Consider the following 22,396-nt stretch of genomic DNA (forward strand, 5'->3'; position numbering starts at 1 on the left):
AATGCCTCTCTGGGGCGGCAGCGTCCTCTCCTGCTCTCCTGGGCCCCTGGGTCTGGGGGCTTCTGGGGTTCCAGTGAGAAGGGACTACAGAGCAGATGGGGAAATACATTTGAGGTGTCACTGCCTCAGACCATGACCTCTCCAATGTGAGTTTGAAACAAGATGTTTTTCATTCAGTAAGCCTAAAAATAGATTATCTTTCACTCGTTTACATATTAAACTGAATTTTGTGTTTTCCACTCAAGGGAGGGTATGTACCTACTTAATTTCCTCACTGCCTCAGAGAGACTAAGGAAAAGTACTTTCCAGTAAAATTCCCCCGACACCTGCACATACTATTATTCTTGCTTTAGCTTTAAAGAAGTCATTTCTTTTCATAGTGGTTGGCACAGTCTTTTACCTTTAGTTATAAAAGAGCTATCCCCATTAGGTAAGAACTGCCGCCCCCCACCCCTGTGAAGTACTGTCTACCCTGTCTTTATTGTGGTGGTTCAGATAAGGGTTAAACTAAAAGGGTTGCGATCTCAATTCAGGTTCCTGCCACTGACTGTGATTAGAAATCAGAACACTTGGCCAAACCTTGTCTGTTTCTTATCAGAATCTTTTCCCTGTTTAACTGGGCGGGTTGCTGATGTATTGAGTAGTAGGAACTAGAAGATATTTTCTGTGAAGACTTGTTTATAATCTGAGCAGTTAGTTTATGGTTGTGCATCAGAACTCTTTGGGCATTTATAAATTAAACAGTTGTCAGCCCCAGCCTGTTTTTTTGTTATGTTTTGTCTTAAGATCTCCAGATGATTTTGTAGGGTGTACCTTGCAGAAACAGTGGCCTTGTATGTGCTTGGCTCCAGTGCAAAGATAGGTAGAATGTGGTGGAATTAAAATCACATGTACAGCTACCTTATCACGTATAGAAAACAGAGACATCATTGAGGACGTTGAAGACTGACATTCTGAGTGGGGAGATCCTTCCAGATCGGAGTAGAGAAAGAGGTTTTTAGGGGGGTGACATTGGAGCTGAATTTTGAAAGATAAGGGGAAAAGTGGAGTGTGGGGAGAATGTTATTCCAGGTTAGACATACCAAACTCTAGGAAGACACTTGAGCAGTGCTAAAACCGTAACGTGAGTCAGCACTTACTCGCTTGGCCCACAGACACTTCATATGCAGTCTTTTAATTTGAAGTTTTTTTTCCTTTAGAAGTGTAGTTCATGGATTTATAGTCATTTGCTAAAAATCCAATTAATATAGTAATACAGAATGTTACATACGAAAAATAATCGAGTAATATGGATAATTATTCCCCCTTTACTTTCTTTTGCTATTCTGATCTCCACTTTGTAGATAAAAATGAATATGAATATGAAAACTTACTGAATATGAAAGGAAAACCAAATGCTTCCATTTTTTGATGTACAAATCACATATCATAAAATTCACTCTTTTTAAAATGTATAATTCTGTGTTTTTAACATATTCACGAAGTTGTGCAGCTATCAACACTCTCTAATTACAGAATTTTTTCATCACCTGAAAAAAGAAACCCTGCATCTTCAGCAGTTCTTCTCTCTCCTCACTTCCTCAGCCCCTGGCCACCACTTAGCCACTTTCTGTCTCTATGTGTTCACCTCTTCTGGGCATTTCATGTGCATGGAATCACATAATATGGCTTTGGTGTCTGAGCATGTTTTCAAGGTTAATCCATATTGTAGTATGTATCAATACTTTATTCCCTTACAGACTTTTTTTTTGGACTGACATTTTTCTAAATAAATACTTTAAAGAAATTAAATGTTGAATGAAGCAAAGCAGAAGTTTTAAATCTGTTGGTTTCCATAAAACTAATCACATTTGAAATCTGCATTGCTCTCAAAAATTTAAGAAATTTCTTTAGCCTTGTGAGCCATTATTATTTTTAAATTGTCAGTGGGCAGTAAATTTTTATTTTAAAGACTGAATTTTGGGAATTCGGTGGTGGTCCAGGGGTTAGGACTCAGCACTTTCACTGCTGAGTGGCTGGAATCCACTGCCTGGATTCAGCCCTTGGTCAGGGAACTAAGATCCTGTAAGCCTAGCAGCGAAGCCAGAAATAAAAAAGATTGGATTTTATCGCTGGATACTGAGAAATTTGAGTCAATTCTGGTAAATAATGAGTAGGGACCAGCATTGACTTTTATTTTTGTCTCAAGGGTTAAGAAACTATGTGACCTTGGCTGAGTCAGTTTCTCTGGGCTTCCATTATATCTGATTCCTTTTTTAAAACTTTTCATTGAGAAGAAGCTATGATTATTTAATCTTGGAACTGATTTTCCTTTTTAGGCTTTTAAATTGGCCCTTGAGCAATTCTCAAAAAAAAAAAAAAAAAAAAGGCACACACAACTGCTGAGTAGTAGCAGTATTCTGAAATTTTATATAGCTTTCCAGTATAATTAATAAGAAGGCCTTTCTCCTGGGTTTCAGGTCTCTCCTTGCCTACCAAGTCTGCTTAGATGTCTTGAAGACATTTTAAAATCAGTTTTTATTTTACGGTGGAATATATTCATTTTGCTGTCTCCCCTCCCTTGCATCAGTATTTCCAGTGTTTCTTTTCTTTATTAATTACACTAACATTAACTGAGTTGCCTGCCATTTACTTCTTTCCCCACCCCCTTAGACATTCAGTCTGTTACTAAGCCAGTGGATTGAACCTCAGAAATTCCTCTGCTTCTCCTAACCTACTCCTGTTTCTCATCCTTCCAGTTATCTTTGTATGTGGGCTCTTACCCGCTCCTGTACTTTTTTTTTTTGCATTAATTAGAGAACTCATCTATCTTCACTTCCACACACACGTGTGCATGCTCTCTCTCACTCTTCATTTTCCACCTTGCCACATTCTTCTAAAAACACCCAGTGTGATCATGGTGAGCTTAGGCTTGAGTTCGTATTCCTTGACTTGGCAGGTAAGGCTTTTCCACATCTTGGTCTTTTCTTCATTGACGTTTCCTTCCTTGTCTCCCCTCTCCCATACAACTGCTGATACTGATGGTGTTCACAAGTTAAAATGATATACTTTCTAACGTTTGAATTATGACACGTTGGCAGGAGAACACCCTTCGGATGCAGTGTTACTGCCCAGCATTCTGTGTTGGTTGAGTTTGGGTTATTTTTTTTAACTCTCTTAGAGAATCTTGACTGTAGTCATCTTGGTTATATTCCTAGCATCAAGTATACTGTGGTTTAGAAACTAGCATACTATTTTCTACATGAAAAGAAAATCAGGCATGAAATTGAAGTCATTTGCTTTATTTTCTAGGATCCTATAAAGGCACTCTAGGAAACAAATGTCCTATTGTTAATTGAGTCATTGCAGTGAAAATTTTTTAACTTTTGACAAATAAAAATTGTAAGTATTTAAAGTGTATGAAGTGATGTTTTGATATATGTATACATTGTGAAATGAATACCACAAGCCAACATCTGTCCCTACCTTTGTTGTTTTTGTTCTGGTGGTCAGAAAGAATACTTATTAGCAAATTTCAAGTATACAGTGTATTAACTATAGTCAGCTGTTGTACATTAGGTTACCAGAACTTATCTTCAGAAAGTTTATATCCTTTGATCATATATTCTCTTTCCCTCCTCCTCTCAGACTCTGATAACCACCTTTCTAATCTGTTACGAGTTTTACTTTAAACAAATTGTTTTTAAGATTCTGCACATAGGTGACACCATGCCTTTCTGTGTCTGGCTTATCACACTTAGCATTGTATCCCTGGGTTCATCCACATTGTTATAAATGGCAAGATTTCATTCTTTTTTACAACTGGTGAAAAGATACTTTAATTTGTTCTCTGTAATCAGACAAATACAGTATTTGGCACTACTTGGGTCAGGGTTTTGAGTGCCTTTTATATGCTTATGTTTTGTTTTATTTTACAATCTTTTTTTGGCTACACCATGCAGCTTGTTTCCAACCAGGGACTGAACCTGTGTCCCCTGCAGTGGAAGCTTGGAGTCTTGAACACCAGACCGCCAGACAAGTTCCCCGTATATGCTTTTTAAAATGCCTGCCCTCGTGGTTCCTGCAGATACACTAGCCTTTTGTTTTCTGCTGCTGAATTGGTGGAGAAGTCCAGTGCCGCCTCCCGTTGTGGCAGAGCTTACACCAGCAGGTCCTTCCTGTATTAGTGTGCAGTGGGACTCGGATAGCCAGGAAGCTAGTCCTCATCAGTGAGCAGCCTTTCACTCCTTACGCCCCTCAGGTAGGACTTTAAAATGCAGATGTTTAGGTTTACTATCTTCGGAGGTGGCGAAATAGTAAAGAATCCACCTACCACTGCTAGAGACGCCGGAGACCAGGGTTTGATCCCTGGGTCAGAAACCGCCCTTGGAGTAGGAAATGGCAACCTGCTCCAGTATCTTTGCCTGGAAGATGTCATGGACAGATGAGCCTGACGGGCTACAGTCTGTGGGGGTCACATGGGTTGGACATGACTGAGTGACTGAGTACGTGTGTGCACGCACACACACACACACACACACACATAATGAAAGAAGAAAATAGAACTTGCACGTTTCCTCTTTTATAACAATTATAATATTTTAAGAATGCACACATAATACTCCTTTACTGTAAAGTGTTTACTTGATTAGTTCATTTGGATCATCAGGCCAATTAGGGTTATATATTTATGTAAATTATGACCAGTGAATGTTAATATTTTAAACATTAAGAGTATTGCTATGCTGAGTATCAACTGTGTTCCTTATACTGATTGTTGATAGGTATCTCTGTGGTTTATGACAGGTTAAAACAAATACTTGAGATAATTTTTTCTGCTTGGTACATACCATCTACTTCATTTTGCCATTAGCTGGCATGTGTAGTCAGAATGCTTTAATTAAAATATTTGATTTTAGTATATAAACACACTAACATTCATTTTTATAAAAAGATCATGCTCACCCCCCTCCCCCAACACACACTTATTTATGGGATTAGTTTCCCAACCATGGTTGCAACCCACACCCCACAGTAGTGGAGTGTGGAGTCTCAACCACTGGACTACCAGCAAGTCCCAAATATTGTGTCTTTTAAAGCCCCAGATACATGTTGCAATCCAAGTCCAAAGATTCACATTATAATTATAAAATTGTAGGTGTTTTACATTATCATACTATTTATTCTGTCATTTATATTATAGAGTTAATCATACAACTTCTGTTGGAAAACAGGTGTCTTGAAAAAAATGTGATTGTGAACCACAGAAATGTTGCCCATTTTGCTCAGTATCAAGAGTCTTATTGTTCTCACATCTACTGAAAATGATTTATAGTGAAAGTGAGAAAGATTGAGATGAGATATTTGTATCCTCTGGCAGGAAAATCACCTTCCTTAATATTGATGTGTGCAGCATGCTTTTTTATTTAGATTATTTTTGATGCCCAAATGTGTGAAGTTGTTACCTCAAAGTATTACCAAGCTGTGTACAGAATTGCTGGACCCTAAATCTTTCATCAGGGTATTGGAGGTTACCTGGCTGGGAAGAAGCTGGTTGTATAGTCACTGGGAGTTCTACCATGATTGTGAAATTCTGTTTGGGTCATTCACACTTGGGTCTGGCTTACTTTGAGCGTATTATCAGATTGTTTTCTAAAGAGCATCTAGCTGAGGTCCTCTGCTTTGAACGGTGAGGAAGGGTGGGTCTTAGTTGGTACAGGGTTGGTCCTGACTTCTGTGAAACTCACTTTGATACCAGTGAATCGCCTTTGAGTCCTGAGTTTGATTATTTTCTACTGATTGGATATGGGCACTGTGCCTTCCGCCAGTGTCGAGTGGAGGGGCTCCCAGATACCTGGGGATTGAGGTGCTTGTGTGGGCAGCTCTGGACTTGGCATTTCCTTAACTGGCACAGCTGCCCTCCTGCTTCTTAGCTGTCCTTTGTGTCTTGCTGAGTGTGGAGGGTCAGAGGGGTGGAGTGGTACCAGGCAGTGTGCAGGCTGGGCTCATCCGTTCCTCTGGCAGTTCTGTGAACACCTGCGAGCTGTCACACGTCAGGTTGTTACTTAGGTGACTAAAGGATGAGAAGAGAACGTCAGGGTACTGTGGATGTAGCAGCTATAGGAAGCACACGCTGTGCTAGAGCAAATCAAAGCTATATGTTCTGTTTGTAGCTCTGATACACCTTTTAGTTGGAGAAGGAAATGAAAACCCACTCTAGTGTTGCCTGGAGAATTCCATGGACAGAGGAGCCTGGTGGGCTATAGTCCATGGAGTCGCAGGAGTTGGACATGACTTATCTACTAAATCATCATCATCACCACACCTTTTAGTTATAAACTCCTTGTCATTCTTGTAAGTCTAGGGTCAAAAACAAAGACGTTGAGGTTATTAAAATTTAGCCACTGAGAGAAGGACCCCCAGCTGGGATCCAGAAGTCTGAAGCGAGTCTAGCCCTCTGATGGGGGTTCCAGGGGGATGCTCTGACAGTCAAACTGGTTCTTTCGGCCAGCGTCAGGGATCATGTTTATTTAATGGCCACACGCAAGAGAATATTCTATTCTAAAAGACTCCCTGCAGAGGCTAACAGCTCCTGCCTCCTTGAAAGGAGGATGGTCCCTCTAGAGCACTGGTTCTGAGTTAATATAAGAATGTGTGGATGGAGAGACAGGCAGCAGCACGAACAGCCACATTTCTACAAGTTTCTAAGCAGTGCGCAGGGCAGTGGTAGAGGGAGTAGGAATGAACAGGCGAAGGACCTAGGGTCATGAGATTGTTGGGCTGGCGAAGCCAGTGGCCGGGGAGGTTCTAGTCTGTTCTGCCTCACGGCAGCTTTATGTGATCACACTGCCTGGGCCTGGAATTGGGCTGCGCCAGCCACCTCTAGACCATGGACCCGCGCAAAGTAAGCGAGCTTCGAGCCATCGAGCCGTCGTGAAAATATGTAAGCAGGACCAGAGCGATCTGCACACTGAGAAAATGCGTGTCCTGGGGGAGTAGGTGGAGAGCATTGGGGGTAAAATACTACCTGCTGCTCGTAAAACTAAATCGGAAGAAAATACCAAGGAAGAAAAAACAGATACTAAGAAGGTGGAGGAAAAAAGACAAACCCATCAAGTGAGGAAGGTGATCTAGAAATTGACAGTGAAAGTGATTGAACCAGACGCTGATGCCTCTCAGGAAATGGGAGATGAGAATGTAGAGATAACTGAGGAGATGATGGATCAGGCAAATGATAAAAAAAGTGGCTGCCATTGATGCCCTAAATGATGGTGAACTCCCGAAAGCCATTGACTTGTTCACAGATGCCATCAAGCTAAAGCCTCGTTTGGCAGTTTTGTATGCCAAGAGAGCCAGTGTCTTCATCAAATTACAGAGGTCAAATGCTGCTATCTGAGACTGTGACAGCTATTGAAATAAATCCTGATTCAGCTCAGCCATACAAGTAAGTGGCAGGGGAAAGCACACAGACTTCTGGGCCGTTGGGAAGCGGCGCCCATGATCTTGCCCTTGCCTGTAAGCTGGATTATGATGAAGATGCTAGTGCGGTGCTGAAGAAAGTTCAGCCAAGGGCCCAGAAAATTGCTGAACATCGGAGAAAGTATGAGTGAAAATGTGAAGAGCCCAGGATCAGAGAAAGAGTAGAAAGGGTTAAGAAGGCTCGGGAAGAACAGGAGAGAGCCCAGAGGGAGGAAGAAGCCAGATGACAGTCAGGTTCTCAGTATGGCTGTTTTCCAGGTGGCTTTCCTGGGGGAATGCCTGGTAATTTTCCTGGAGAAATGCCTGGAATGGGAGGGGGCATGCCTGGAATGCTGGGAAAGCCTAGGCTCAATGAAATTCTTAGTGATCCAGAGGTCCTGCATTGCAGGCATGCAGGATCCAGAAGTTATGGTGGCCTTCCAGGATGTGACCCAGAACCTGGCAAATATGTCAGAATATCAGAGCAACCCACAGGTTAGGAATCTCATCAGTAAATTGTCGGCCAAATTTGGAGGTCAGGCATAATGCCCTTCTGACATAAAGCCCTGCTGGAGGAAAAGCAACTTAGATCACCTCATGGATGTTGCAGTGATACAAACCAGTGTACCACTGACCTTCTCATAAAGAAAGCTGGGGTGCTTTGAAGGTAATCCCTTCCCCTTTGCCCCAAATGCAGCTGAAAACATTTTACAGCGGTTTGCCATTAGGGTATTCATTCAGATAATGTTTTCCGATCAGAAATTAAAAACTTGAAACAATTTTTAAATCTTAAAAATATTTAAAATTAAAAAGGTGTATTAACCCCTACATTTTTCTTTACTAATCATTTTGATTTTTTCCTCTGAATTGATTAGGCAAGGAAGATACATCAGTATGGAAGATTTATTGTTCCAAGTTTGAGTGAAATAAAGATTTGTTAGTGGGAGGCTAATACAACATTTAAATAGATAAAGTTTGAGTTGGACATACAGTTACTGAGGCATTTTGATTTGTCTTTTTAATTGCTTTGTTGTTGTTATTTTAAATGATTTACTTCTGTAACTCTTGGGACCACCAGTATTGCAGTAGGACCTGGGTAGGGACTGGAAGTACTAGGCAAGGCAGTAGCTGTCTTCCTACATTTTATATCATGTGTCCTCTTGTGCACATGCATTTAAACCTTACACGGTGGTGAAGGGATGGTTTTTATAATGCTGCAGTAAAACTGGATTACTTAGCTCTGTTCTTGTCTGATATCTAAAATAAATGTTTCGTATTTCCACACAAAAAAAACCCAAACTGGTTCTTGGTGTGGAGTAAGCTGCTGTTAGATGAATGTGCAGCTGGGATATTGATTGGGTAGTGCTGACAGGCGCTTCGGGTGGGCTAGAAGCCTGAAGAGGCGAGTCCATCCTTGCAGTTTAAGCACCCACCTGTGTACAGAGGTTAACAGCGAGCCCTGGAAGAGCAGAAATAGGGTTTGCAAAGTCCCACCCCCAGAGTCATAAGTACAGAATTTATTTCAGTTGAAAGATATTTAATCTGGCACAGATACAAATTTCCCAGTGTAGAGGTTTTAAAGACAGAAACTGACTTTCTGGTCCGGCCCTTGATAGGGCAGAGCTGGAGTCCCCCTGAGATGTGGCGATATTTGGCTTGACTTGAGTCCTACAGAGTTAGGAATTTATTCAGGCTTTTAAAATGTGTGTGTATTTCTTTTGATTGTCCTTTTTTTTGAAAGCATTATGTACTCTTTGTTCCATATCGTTAAATCCCCCACTTTGTTTAGTCAGCCCTCAAATCTCAGGAAAGACAGAACTGCATGCCTTCAAGGGGGGATTAGAGAGAGAGTATGCCAAGGGAGACAAGGTCGCCTGTCCTTGATGGCCCTGCATCAGCCTTAGAGACACTACCAGCGCAAATTAAGAGGCATGTTGATTCACCTAACGTGAATGCAGAGGGGTGAAGCTCTACTGGATGCTGAGGATTCCAGACTCTTAACTGTGATGGATGAAAAGAGCTTTTGACTACAGAGTGGCCTTTTGGTCTGTGCTCTCTCTGCCACTTGATAGGTTTCTGTGCACATTTCTGAGGATTAAATGAAACTGTATAGTATGTGAACATCCAGGTCAATTTTAAGGATTAATCAGTTGTCAATTCCTGCACCTTAGAGTTTTAACTAAATGCATCTAGCTATCCAGTTCTTTAGGCTCTGAAAGTTCAATGTCCTGCCCAAAGTTTGGCCATTTATTAGTAGTTGAAGGTCTTGAGGTTTCCGTTTGTGTATGTGGTTCTGGCATTGTACGTGCTATAACCCAGACAAGGTCTTTTAGTTGCAAGCATTTTGCATGTTTAGTGATTTTTATTGAGTTAGGAGTTTAGCAGCAAATGGTGTGCCCCACCTTGCTGGCTCTTGGTTTTTCCCCTTTTCTCATTTCTCTTGCATTGCTCCACTGCTTAGATTCTCTCGTGTCTGGTCCAATTGTGTTGCTCCTGCCCCCAAATCCTAGCAATTACTCACTCAGGTTTAGAATAAAGAACCCTGTTTCCCTAAATTAAGACCCGAATCCTTCCCTCAGTAAGCTCATGACACATACTATACTTTTTTCTTTTAAATCAACTTTAAATTTACATACAATTACATGCACTCATTTTAAGTGTACAGCTTGAGTTTTGACAAATGTGTACAGCTATGAACCCGCCATCTAAGTTAAGATTTAGAACATCCCATCACCCCAGCAGAACACTTAATTGAAAGATCATACTGTTCTGAAGTATGTTTTCAGTTTATATGGAAGGAATACTTTTGCACTGTTAGATTTACAGCATCTTTTTCCCCATAGGCTTTGCTGTGAGTTAATCTTTGTTCTGAATTTTAATTAAAGATTGTCTTGATGAGACATTATTACTTTGAAAATAGGGTTATTCAAAATGCACATTCAGTTTCTTTAGGTGATTTTATTTAGTTTTCTTGTTTTTTGTTTTTGATAAGTAATACTTGCACGTTACAAAATTCAGCAAAGGGGTACTCCTTGAAAAGTGTCCACAACCTCTGTGTCCCAGTCAGCAAATTCCTTTTCTCAAAGAAGCCGTTGTTTACTTGGACAATTTAAATCAGTTATTTTATGATTTTGTAACATTTTTTTGGTTCAGATATATTTCTACATAATATATTAGCTCACGTTGCCAGCAGGCCCTCATTCCAGCATTTATATTCTTTAAATGTTTGATCACATTGTTTTAGAGACTCAGCCTGCCTGGATGAAGTGGATGAATTTGACCCAGTATTACTGTACGCAGGTGCTCTATCAAATAATACTTCGGCCTTAGTGTGTAAATTTGTGCCTATTTCAGCTCAGTTCAGTTCAGTTCAGTCGCTCAGACGTGTCTGACTCTTTGCGACCCCATGAATCGCAGCATGCCAGGCCTCCCTGTCCATCACCAACTCCCGGAGTTCACTTAGACTCGAGTCCATCAAGTTGGTGATGCCATCCAGCCATCTCAACTTCTGTCGTCCCCTTCTCCTGCCCCCAATCCCTCCCAGCATCAGAGTCTTTTCCAGTGAGTCAACTCTTCGCATGAGGTGGCCAAAGTACTGGAGTTTCAGCTTCAGCATCATTCCTTCCAAAGAACACCCAGGGCTGATCTTCAGAATGGACTGGTTGGATCTCCTTGCAGTCCAGTTGTATTAAAATCTGAGTTGTTGTGGTCATTTTCTCCTCTGGCTAAATAGCACAGGACAAAATAAAATCTGAAATCACAGAAGAATTTAAAAAATTACATGTACTGAGTTATACTCCAGTTGGATCTCTTAAGATTTTTTAACTTACAACCAAATTGATAATCTGTGAAATATTGAAATCTTTAACTTCGTATTAATTTGGTTTCTTGAGCAATTTTATTTCAAATTTTGCCAAAAATCTTGAGGTAGAGGATGGAATGTTTAATATGTCAGCCAGTTAGTATTGAGCAAATTATCATTATTAAAGTTGAGGAACATAACTATTGGAGCCTCATGGTTGCTAAAGGGACAAGAGAAACTAAAGCCTGCTTCCTCCGGTGCTTAGTATTTGGTCCTTTTAAGTGCACAACCTGTACAGAGGTTATCAAGGCCAGGACTTCTTAGCAGAAGTTTGAGATAGTGTGTGAAGATTGGGTTTGAAGTTTTAAACAGTCTTCTTTCTGTGTACTCCAGCTGTGTACAGCCACTGTCTGGCTTGTTAAAGCCTTGAGCCTACCATTTTTGAAAGTTCGATCTGTTCATTCATTTGGAATGTGAGACACTGTGGTGCTCAGCCTTGGGACTGTAAACTTAAGTGCGTTCCTGCTCAGTCACTTCAGTCATGTCCGACTTTTTGTGACCCTATAGACCGTAGCCCACCAGGCTTCTCTATCCAGGGGATTCTCCAGAGAGAATGCTGGAGCGGGTTGCCATGCCCTCCTCCGGGGATCTTCCCGAGGTGGGGGCTGAACCTGCGTCTCCTGTGTCTCCTGCATCGGCAGGCAGGTTCCTTACCGCCAGCTTCACCGGGAAGCCTATAGCCTTAGACCTGGGCCTTGACGTGTAGGAGCGGGTGTGGCTTGGAGACTGACAGTGGGGTGGCAGAGCGTGTCAGGGACGCCCTTCTGGAGGAGGCGCACCCCTGCTTTGCAGCAGTATTAAGTAGCATTTAGTCAGTTGCTTACCTGTTACGTGACAATTGACTTTCAAAATGGTAGGAATGCTGCTTTGTGGGCAGAATAATGTCTTATGGCTTAGATCTACTTCCTAATTCTCAGGAGCTAAAGGATTTTGTCTATGTGGAGACGTGTGGTAGGCGTATAGAGTCTGGGGCCAGGCTCTCTGCACTTGATCGCTAGCCCTGCCAGATACTAGCTTGGACATCCTCACTTGACCTCTGCTTCTTTATCTGCTTAAATATACTAATCTTGGTCTAGGGTGGTGGGGAGGGTTAGAGTGCAGAAAACAGCCTAATGTAATTCTGAGCCTTATTTAATATTGCAGATTACTGTTTTCTGATTTTGCAAAGATACTGCCTCTCTGTAAGTCTAAAAAGAATGAACATCTTTTGTGTGGGAAAGCTATGATTGTCATTTCATGTTCAACAAAATAGATGATATTAAACATAGCTTTCTGAAGTGGGGCATAGATTTTTAAAGTAGAGCAAATGTTCATTTGTCAACAGTTGGTAGGAAAATGGGATGTTTGGGATAATCATATATTTTGATTTTATTAGAATTATATATATTATATATATAGAGAGAAGAAGAGTTAATTTTGCATGTGTTAGACAGTGCTAAACTATTTTTACAAATGCTAAACTGAAGTTTTATTCTGTAACCCAAAGTGTTTAGGATCTTGTGCTGCGTAACTTCACGGGATGCCACTCATGCCAACTGAGCGGCACGTTCTTGGAGTTGTGCAGTGTGGCACAACTTGTTAAAGGATGCTTATTCAGGGGAGGCAGAACTCTTAATATCTGATTGTTTCCTCATTTATCATACAGTTGCATGCGCAGTGTGAAAAAAACTTAATTTTTCCTTTCTGGTGGTTTGTATTTCAGATAAAACTGTGCCAGTGAGACAGTTGGATTGAGAGGGCAAACCTGGAGCAACTGCAGCTTGCTTTTGTTTGCCTCGCTGAAAATTTCAGCTGCTCTCCCTCCATCTGTCTTCTTGTCTGTTAATATCAACAGAGGCCTTTCCTATTAGTGGAGTCCTCAAGCTTTTAGCACCTGAATTTTCCTGGGATTGCCATGTTTGAAACCCGAGGTAACTAGTAATCAAGGAAAAGGATTGAATAGATGATGTATAGTAGTTGTAGAGGTGTAGGTGCTAGCTGGTAGGCCGGCCAGGAGAAGTGCCTGTTTGTGTCATTTGGTTTGCAAAGAATATTTATTATCTATAAAGCAACCAGGAAAGCACCATGCAGTGACATAATAAATGAAAAAGTGTAAACGTATTAAACTGTTTCTAAGGACTTTTGTCTTTATCAGAACAAATATGTGCTAGAATATTAACCAGATTTTGGTTATTAGGAGTATGGCAATTTTAAGATTTCTTTCTTTTTTCTCTTTTAATGAGCAGGTGAAATAATCTTGGGGGGAAAGCAGGTACCATAAGCAACAAATTTCTTCCTTATTTAGATATTTAAGCATTGGCATAGATGCTGGGGATATAATACTATATGCATAATATCCCTTTTCTCAACAGGAAAGATGAAATGATGAAATACTGAGTATTGAACAGTGATTACAAGGTTAAAGAATATTACAGAAGGGGACTTTCCAGTAGAAGGAAGCATACAGCAGTAAGATTTAACCCATCCCAATAATAAAATGTTCAGCCAAGTTTAGTGCTAGAGAGAACCTTTGAAATGTCTAAGGGACGATGTTTTAGTAGGTGGAGGAGGTAAATGAATTTTTATGGTTTTATACAATTAGAACTGGAATTAAATTCAGATTCTTAGCTCTAAAGTTTTTTCCCTAGTAGGCACACTAGGCTGCCTAGTTGAAGTTAGCTGTCTAATGTGAAGTTAGCTCCCTCTTTAAAGGCCCTTAAACTTGGTAGAAGTTCTTTGATAAGAGATTAGCCAGCTTCATTGCTCTCCTCCTCTGACCCCGCTTAATTCGCAGAGATAGCTGCTTCTTAACCTCTTCATCCCCCCCCACCCCAGGCCATTAGCTCTTAACCTTCACTTTCTTTTCTAATTTAGACTTTATTTTTAGCAAGCAGTGAAAGCCAGCTTTGGCGGTTTTAACCCGCAGTAGTGTTTACTGGGTTATGATATATCTAACAGTCTTCAGGACCACCAGAGGGAGAGGCAGCTAGAAACACTCAACGTCACTGACTTCACTGCGGACACTGCATGCCGCGGACACTGCATGCCGCGGACACTGCATGCCTCGCACACTGCGGTGGGATTGCTAATGCTCCACTTGGCTGTCTGTGGGTAACTCCTGCTGTTTGTTCCAGAAGGCATCCTTATTTCGTATGTTTAGTTTCTGAAGCACAGGTTTTGAATGAGCCTAGGTCTCACATGCTGGGTTGCAAGAGAGTTAGGAAATAAGACTAAAGCTTCTGTTGAGGCAGGTGAGGATCTATGAAGGTTGGGGAGTGTAATCTCCAACTATATGGGTGTTCTAGCTGTTGGGTAAAGGAATGACACTGCTGTCGGGTAAAGGAATGAAGAATGTCTTCTGTGAATCTCCTTTTGCCTTGTGGTGCCAGGCAGGCCTATGTGTGACCATAGGTAAGGTTTTTTTTTTCCTATAACAGTTACTTCAAATTTTTGCATTCTTCTCAAGCTCTCAATCTGAACATTACACTAAGGAGGAGGAGGGGAAGGAGTGAACAAATGGGGATTTTTATCATTGCTTAATAGTGGACCAATTTATAGATAAATGGCTAAGCTTACACATACAGGCCTTAAAATGAATTTCCAACTTCAAACAATGAGTTAAAGCTTGAAGTAAGAAACCCATAGTCTAGATCATTTTTAACTTAGCTGAATTTTAAAAAATGTTACAAGTTCACTGGTTTTTGCTGGTGTACCATCACTCATAATTAGTGTTCACCATACAGGAACAGGCATTCAAAAATTTCCCCTATTTCTGTTCAGGATGAATTCAGAAGACACCCTTACAGGTCCCCTCACAGAATCTTAAATAAGCGAGTTTTTTTTGTTTGTTTGCATAAGTTTATTAGCAGTGCCTTAAGGACCTTGGTACAGTAGCAATCCCAGTGATGAAGTTGTACTGGTTTTCAGTCCTCCTTTCATCCAGAGTTCTAAGATACCATTCCGAAGACAGAATTCATTAAGACAGTTACATTATTCAAATCATTAAAGGCTTATTCTCATTTTTTGTGCTACAGTCAGTTCAGGTCATGAAGTTTTACGGCATCCATCAAACAAGAAATCAGGAGAAACGGAGAAATAGCTTCTGTGAGTCTACTTATGTCCAATTACAGTGCTGGGTATTCAAAGGACATTTTTACCACCAAGAATTTCATGAGTGTTATATGAAGGAGTAGTTGATACTGTCTTTAACTGTGATGTCAATATTTACAAATCTTATGGAAAAAACGAAGGAAAAAAAAGATGGAGATGTAAAGTTTCCAGAAAACATTTAAAGTGTCTTTAGAAATAGCCAAGAAAAAAATATGCCCTGATCTAGTCCTGTTGTTCATATAGTGTCTCTAACTCAGACCTTTACCTACTCCAAGACCTTGACATTCTCATTCTAAAATGCATCTTTAAAAGACTGACTTTTATGTATATTTTATGAAATTTTAAGTCAAGAACAGTGTATGCTTTACACTCATGTTGAAATAAATTCCTGGGGTGGGAAGGGGCAACGGACTCTTACTCAGAGTTAGTTGATACAGTAATACTATGAGCAAAATAAGGAATTAATACATTTGTTAGGAAGTTTGTATTTCAGAGTCACAAGAACATTTCAGAGCACAATGATCTGTGCAATATGAGAGAGAAAATGGCTTACCATAGAACAGATAGTTTGAGGTGAAAATTATGTATGCCTCTCCCTCTCCAAGGGGTCTTCCCAACCCAGGCATCAAACCCAGTCTCCCACATTGCAGGCAGATTCTTTACCAGCTGAGTCACCAGGGAAGCCCGAGAGTACTGGAGTGAGTAGCCTATCTCTTCTCCAGCGGATCTTCCCAACCCAGGAATTGAACCGGGGTCTCCTGTCTTGCAGGCGGATTCTTTACCAACTGAGCTATCAGGGAAGTCAGAATTATATATGCCAATTTTTAAATCAAATATCACATATTTTTCCTACCTTATTTGCTTTAATAAGACTATATACTTTTTCAGTTGACAGTCCCAAAAGGAAAATAAAGGTGACATGGTTTAATTTTCCTTTTCCATGAAGCACTTCTACATGTATGAAACCTTTCCTTAACTTCTGTGCTATTTTATCATCATGGCAAACATTTGAGATTTACTGTTGTTATACTGTAATGGTTACTCTTTTCCTTTTTAAATTTTATTTTGGCTGTTCTAGGTCTTAGTTGCAGAGAGGGAAATCTTTGTTGCTGTGTGCATGATCAAACAGAGGTCTGATCTGAGCAGAGATCTCAGATCTGCATGATCTGAGCAGAGATCGAACCCCAGGACCCCCACTTTGGGAGCTCAGAGTCTTTTAGCCACAGGACCACCTGTAAGTGGTCACTCTTAGTTCATCATTTTCCTCATGTGTGGAATGGGTCTGAGGATTAAATGAGTTAATGATACATTTCAAACATCAGTATTTGACCTAGTTTGTTTTTATTACTTGAACTTTTATATGCTCTGTGAATTGGGAACTTTGCTTGATAATTGAGTAGAGTCCCTGACCTTGTGGAATTCACTGACTAGTGATGGGGGAGTATAAGAAACAGACTGCAGCGTGTCCTCATGCATTTAGTGGGGCAGAAAAGCTGGGGGACAGCAGACAAGGAAATCAAGGAATTCAGCCTAACAGTTTTCCTTGTTGGATGCACAGTTTGTTAGTAAGAATTTTCAGATTTTTGTCCACTGTCAGTGAGTGGAATAAATCGTACATGCCGTTCCTGGGGTGGAAGTTACTAACACAGCAGGTATGGTAATCCTTCTCATCAGCTCTGTTTGGAACCTGAGTGTGCCTGCTTTTATTCCTGGCAGAAACTTGTATTTAGCACTTAAAACTACCATTTGCTAGCTGGAATGCCCATCTTCGAATAGTGTAGGGTCCAACAAGTTAACCAAATGATTGTGCTAGTTATAATAAGAGGAGTGGAGATAATTAATGCACAGGAAACTGGGAGTACAGGGGAGATGCTTCCAGAATAATTCAGACCTGAGGAATAAGTTGATCAGATATACTTAGCCTTTGAAAAGTCCTTCTTTGGCTCCTAAGTCTCCACTCCTTTTCACTGAACTTACCAAAGTCTCGATCTGGTCTTGGGTAGAGGAGAAAAATTAAAACAGATTTCTTGTGTGACTCATCCCATCCTATCTCTTGGGTATTACTCCAAGTAGAATAGGTATTACTTTCCTAACACTTACTTAAAGTTTTTCAACAAAGTATGAGTATGATACCTTGGTCTAAGATCTAAGATTTAGTCCTTAGTATCCAGAGCCTTTGAAACAGTAACCTCCATTTTTCCTTTTCTGAATATATCACCTAAAAATAAGTATGTGGGAGTAGAAAAGGGGAGAAAAAGGAGGAAGAGGAGAGTGTGCCTTGAGAATCATCATTCTCATCTAAGTTTAGAATAAGCCATTTTTAAAAAATGATGAGTTAGGATAACATGATTAATTTTTATGATCATCAGATTTTTCATTTGCCAAGGAAAAGGAATTGAAAGTAGATTATGTCTTATACCCACTAGGGGGTAGTGTGAGCCATAAAAATTAAAATAATTTCTCTCTGATTAACCTGTTTCATCATGAATTTGCCTTGTTTGAATCACTCCATGCAGTGTTTTTTAATTGCTATAAGTCGTTTTCAAATACAGTCTTATGACTGTAACAAACAGTAACACACATTCCTGTCTCTAGTGATTCAGATGTTGTGACTTTACTCTTTTTTGTGTTTTTTTTTTTGTTGTTGTTGTTGTCTGTACCCTCTGGCTTGTGGGATCATAGTTCCCTGACCAGGGATTGAACCTCTGCCCTTTGGAGTAAAAGCACCCAGTGTTAACCACTGCAGCACCAAGGAATTACCCTGACATTACTTGTTTGTGAAGAATTTTCTGAGGGGAAAATAGGGCTTCCCTAGTGGCTTAGACGCTAAAGAATCCACCTGCAATGTGGGAGACCTGGATTTGATCCCTGGGTTGGAAAGATCCCCTGGAGGAGGGCATGGGAACCCACTCCAGTATTCTTGCCTAGAGAATTGCCATGGACAGAAGAGCCTGGTGGGCTACAGTCCATGAGGTCATAAAGAGTCAGACATGACTGATCGACTGAGCACACACAGGGATACTTTAAAGTTTCTCTACCAAATTTTACTCACTGTATGAAGTACAGTAAGTTATTCTTTATGACCTGTAAGTAAAATTATTATATAACAGGATAGTCTTCTGTTTCACTGTCCTGTATGGTAGCTACTAGCTTCATGCGCAGATTGTAGTTGAAAGGTGGCTAGTTCAAATTGATATGTGCTCTAAGTATAAACCACACACTGGATTTTGAAGACTAAGTATGAAAAAAGATTATAAACTATGTCAGTAAGTTTTACATTGGTTTATGTTGAAATGCTATTTTGACTATATTGGGTGAAATAAAACATTACAATTAATTTTATCTGTTTCTTTTTACCACATTACTCTTTAATGTGGCTACTAGAAAAATTTAAATTACACGTGTGGCTCATGTTGTAGTTCTTGTCAACAGCACTGCTGTGGAGAAAAGCATTCACTGACCCATTTTTATCATGATGTACCTCTACCTGGCATGATTTGTAAGGAAGGAATACAATGAGGAAGTAGAGCACAACTTTGGTTTTGTTCCTAAGGCAGCTAGAATACATGTATGTGGTCACTTCTATAATGAGACATATGTGTTTCTATGGTAAAAATCATAGGGCTCATGGATAAAATGTTAGGGGCATAATACTCAAAAAACATTGGTTATGTTTTTTTAATGCCCACTTAAATGTCAAGGGTGAACTTGCAGATGCCTTCAGGTAATTTACAATTGTGTTTATAATGAAAAATTGATCTTTGCTTTATTGATAATCTCCCCAAAGAATTCCCTATTAATATTTTAGAGTCATTTAAAGATATAGTGACAGGTTGCAGTAGACAGAGTAGGCATCATTGAGGCATTTCTCATTTTATGACTTACGATAAGAAATTGATGAGTTATTTAGTATACTCAGATCTTAGATGAGTTAAAAGATTCACAATTGCAGTTTTGTGTTTCAGAGAATATTCTAAATGGGGAAAAATCTAATTGCTATAGGTATAACATGTTGGGGGTTTATTTGCGAAGTGTGTTAGTCTCTCAGTTGTGTCGGACTCTTTGCAACCCCGTGGACTGTAGCCTGCCAGGCTCTTCTGTCCACTGGGTTCTCCAGGCAAGAATACTGGAATGGGTTGCCATTCCCTTCTCCAGGGGATCTTCCCAACCCAGGGATTGAACCCCGGATCTCCCACATTGCAGGCAGATTCTCTACCGTCTGAGCCATTAGGAGGTGTATATATGAATAGTTAATAATGGGGCAACTTTTCACACACGCAGATTACCACTTTTTCTAAAAATACTGTTATCTAAAATTTTACTGTACATAATTCATTACCATTGAACGTGTGAGACCTTATACTATTTCATAGTGAAGTGAAAGTTGCTCAGTCGTGTCCAACTCTGCAACCCCATGGACTGTAGCCTGCCAGGCTCCTCTGTCCATGGGATTCTCCAGGCCAGAATACTGGAGTGGGTAGCTATTACCTTCTCCAGGGAATCTTCCCAATCCAGGGATCGAACCCAGGTCTCTCGCATTGCAGGCAGATTCTTTACCAGCTGAGCCACCAGGGAAGTGTACACACATTATTATTGAATCTAAAAACAGGAGAAGTCCTAATTAATGGAGTTTAGTGTTATTATTTACAGTGGTGTCATTCTGGGATTAGCTCTTTGAGTCCCAATAGAGCTATTGATAATCAGATCAATTTGATGTTATTTAATTCCTTTGAAAGTATTTGTAGCATGAACTGCTGTATGCCTTCGGTAAAATAAGATATTTTCCTTGAGACCTAATCTTGTTGCCACTTAAATTCATATTCTGCTTTTATGTACTTCCCTTTCTGTTTTTTTAGTAAGCAGTGTTCTAAACATAGTCTACATTACTTTCTATTTTGCGTGGATTTTCTAAACATAGTCCACATTACTTCCTATGTTGCATGGTCTAACTTGAGTTATACTTGAGATTCAGTCCCAGGATTGCTTTTAAACAGATAGGATCACAAAATGCAACTAAAAGTTACTCTGTTTTCTTTAAAAATGAATACTGTTATTTAATAAATCTTGAGACTTGTTTCTGTGCTTTGCTCTTACCCTGTATCATTTTTGAGTTGGTTATGTGTAGACTGGCCTTACCTGACTTCATTTGTCAAGTTGTTTTACGATGTCATCTCACAGCAATTCTACCTAAGAGGTAATGTTAACCATATAGCTAGCGGAGGAAGCTGAAGCTCAGAGCAGTGTAAATTTCTGCAGAAATGTAGTTAAGTGAGGCAGTAATAATTTGAACCTGTTGTTTCTAAGACTTGAATACTTCGCTGTCTTTCTGCCAAAGGATAGTATAAAACTAGGATGTGTCTCAAGTTAACTGTGTGTGAGTAGTAGCAGAAGGATTTTAGTTCCTACCCAGTTTTTGCCCTTTTAGGGAAAAAAAAATCGACAATTTCTGTGGGGGAGAGTTGTTCCATTTGGTTTGGGTTTTATTCTTTTTTTTCTCCTGTAATTTATGCTGTGGGTTTGGGAAATCAGTGCTGTGTAGTCAAATAATTATGCACGGGTATTCATTATATCAAAATCTATTAGAACTTGAGAGCACATTAAAAACTATTTCAAAAAGTTTTGCATACCCAAGAGCTTATTCTAGAATGTGTTCTGATTAAATCTGATACATGATCAGGTCACATGATACATTTAATATGTATGTTCTTAAGAAAGAGTGTCTGATTTTGAGGGTGAACTGAAGATGAGGAAGTGAAGCTCCATCCGCCTGTGATAATTGTACTGAGTGATTTTGAACCTATTTTCAGATGTGATCTTCGAGGCTTTTCTGGCAGCTTTTTATAGCTTTTAATAGAGCTGCTACTATTTTGTGTAACCAGGGAGTGGTGTTTTGGGACTCTTGGACCCCAGCTTTCTTCCCCCAGCCTCTCTCTTCTAAAAATATGAGGAATTGGGATAAAACAAAAGGAGGATGGAGGTGAGGAGTCAAAATTCAAGGAATTTTACCATCCACTTTTCTCATTCCTTTACGCCTAATATTCATAATAGCTTTACTTTTTCTCCTAAAAGTGAAGACCAGACTCCTGTTATAGTTACATTTTGGAAGACTTCTAAGATGGGAGGCTTTTTTATTGCCTTTTGAGATTTTTAATGCTCCAAAAATGTTTGACTTTGTTTGAATCTAAAGAATATTTTGCTGAAAGTAGTTTATAGCATTTCAGTTTTTTATTTGCCCTGGCATTGGAATGATTAAAATCAAGCAAGCTAGTCTTGAAGCATTACTCTAAATGACTATGAGTTTTGGAAAAGAATTTGATTTTATACTTGCATTTTATGACTATTTCAGTATATAACTGTACTAACAGAGAAATCTTTTCTAGTATATGGATTACAGGCTGTAGAATGAAGTAGTGTAAGGTGTATAATTTTTCTTAAGTGAAAGTAGTATAGTATTCTCATTCATTGGTTTTCATATCTAGAAGCTTAAGTACTGCAGTGTTCTAAGCCTTTTTGACTACACATACATATTCAAACTGTTGAAAATGTATTGTGCAGTCAGTTGCTCAGTCATGTCTGACTTTCTGCGACCCTGCAGATTGTAGCTGGCCAGGCACTTATGTCCCTGGGATTCTTCAGGCAAGGCTACTGAAGCCATTCCCTCCTCCAGGGGATCTTCCCAGCCCAGGGACTGAGCTCTGCATCCCCCCCATTGGCAGGCAGATTCTTCGCCACTGGGCCACCAGAACAGCGCCGAAAATGCACTGCTCAAGCATAACTGACTGCAGATACATCAGCGCATTCTTAGAGGTGGTCCAGTTACCATGACCATGGCAGGTTGGTCGAGAGTTCATTATACAACTTCTGGTCGTTGTTACTGTTCACATTTTATTCTGTTAGGTTTTTGTTCGAACCTTGTTGTATATATTATAAACATAAAATTTTCAAAAATGATGCATCACAAAATTTTGAGTGAAGAGTTTTCTAGTGTATTTTATGTAGATGTTGCTC

The 22,396-nt window shown here is 39.9% G+C and overlaps 1 protein-coding gene and 1 pseudogene across 1 annotated transcript in view; both read left to right on the forward strand.

Annotated features, from left to right (window-relative positions):
• The window catches only part of UBE2N (ubiquitin conjugating enzyme E2 N), a 39,199-nt gene that overhangs the window by 8,696 nt on the left and 8,107 nt on the right, over positions 1-22,396 (forward strand). The window lies entirely within an intron of this gene.
• Positions 6,228-8,721, forward strand: LOC120858380 (annotated as a pseudogene).

Source organism: Oryx dammah, unplaced genomic scaffold (genome assembly GCF_014754425.2).
Source record: "Oryx dammah isolate SB20612 unplaced genomic scaffold, SCBI_Odam_1.1 HiC_scaffold_29, whole genome shotgun sequence".
NCBI lineage: Eukaryota > Metazoa > Chordata > Mammalia > Artiodactyla > Bovidae > Oryx > Oryx dammah.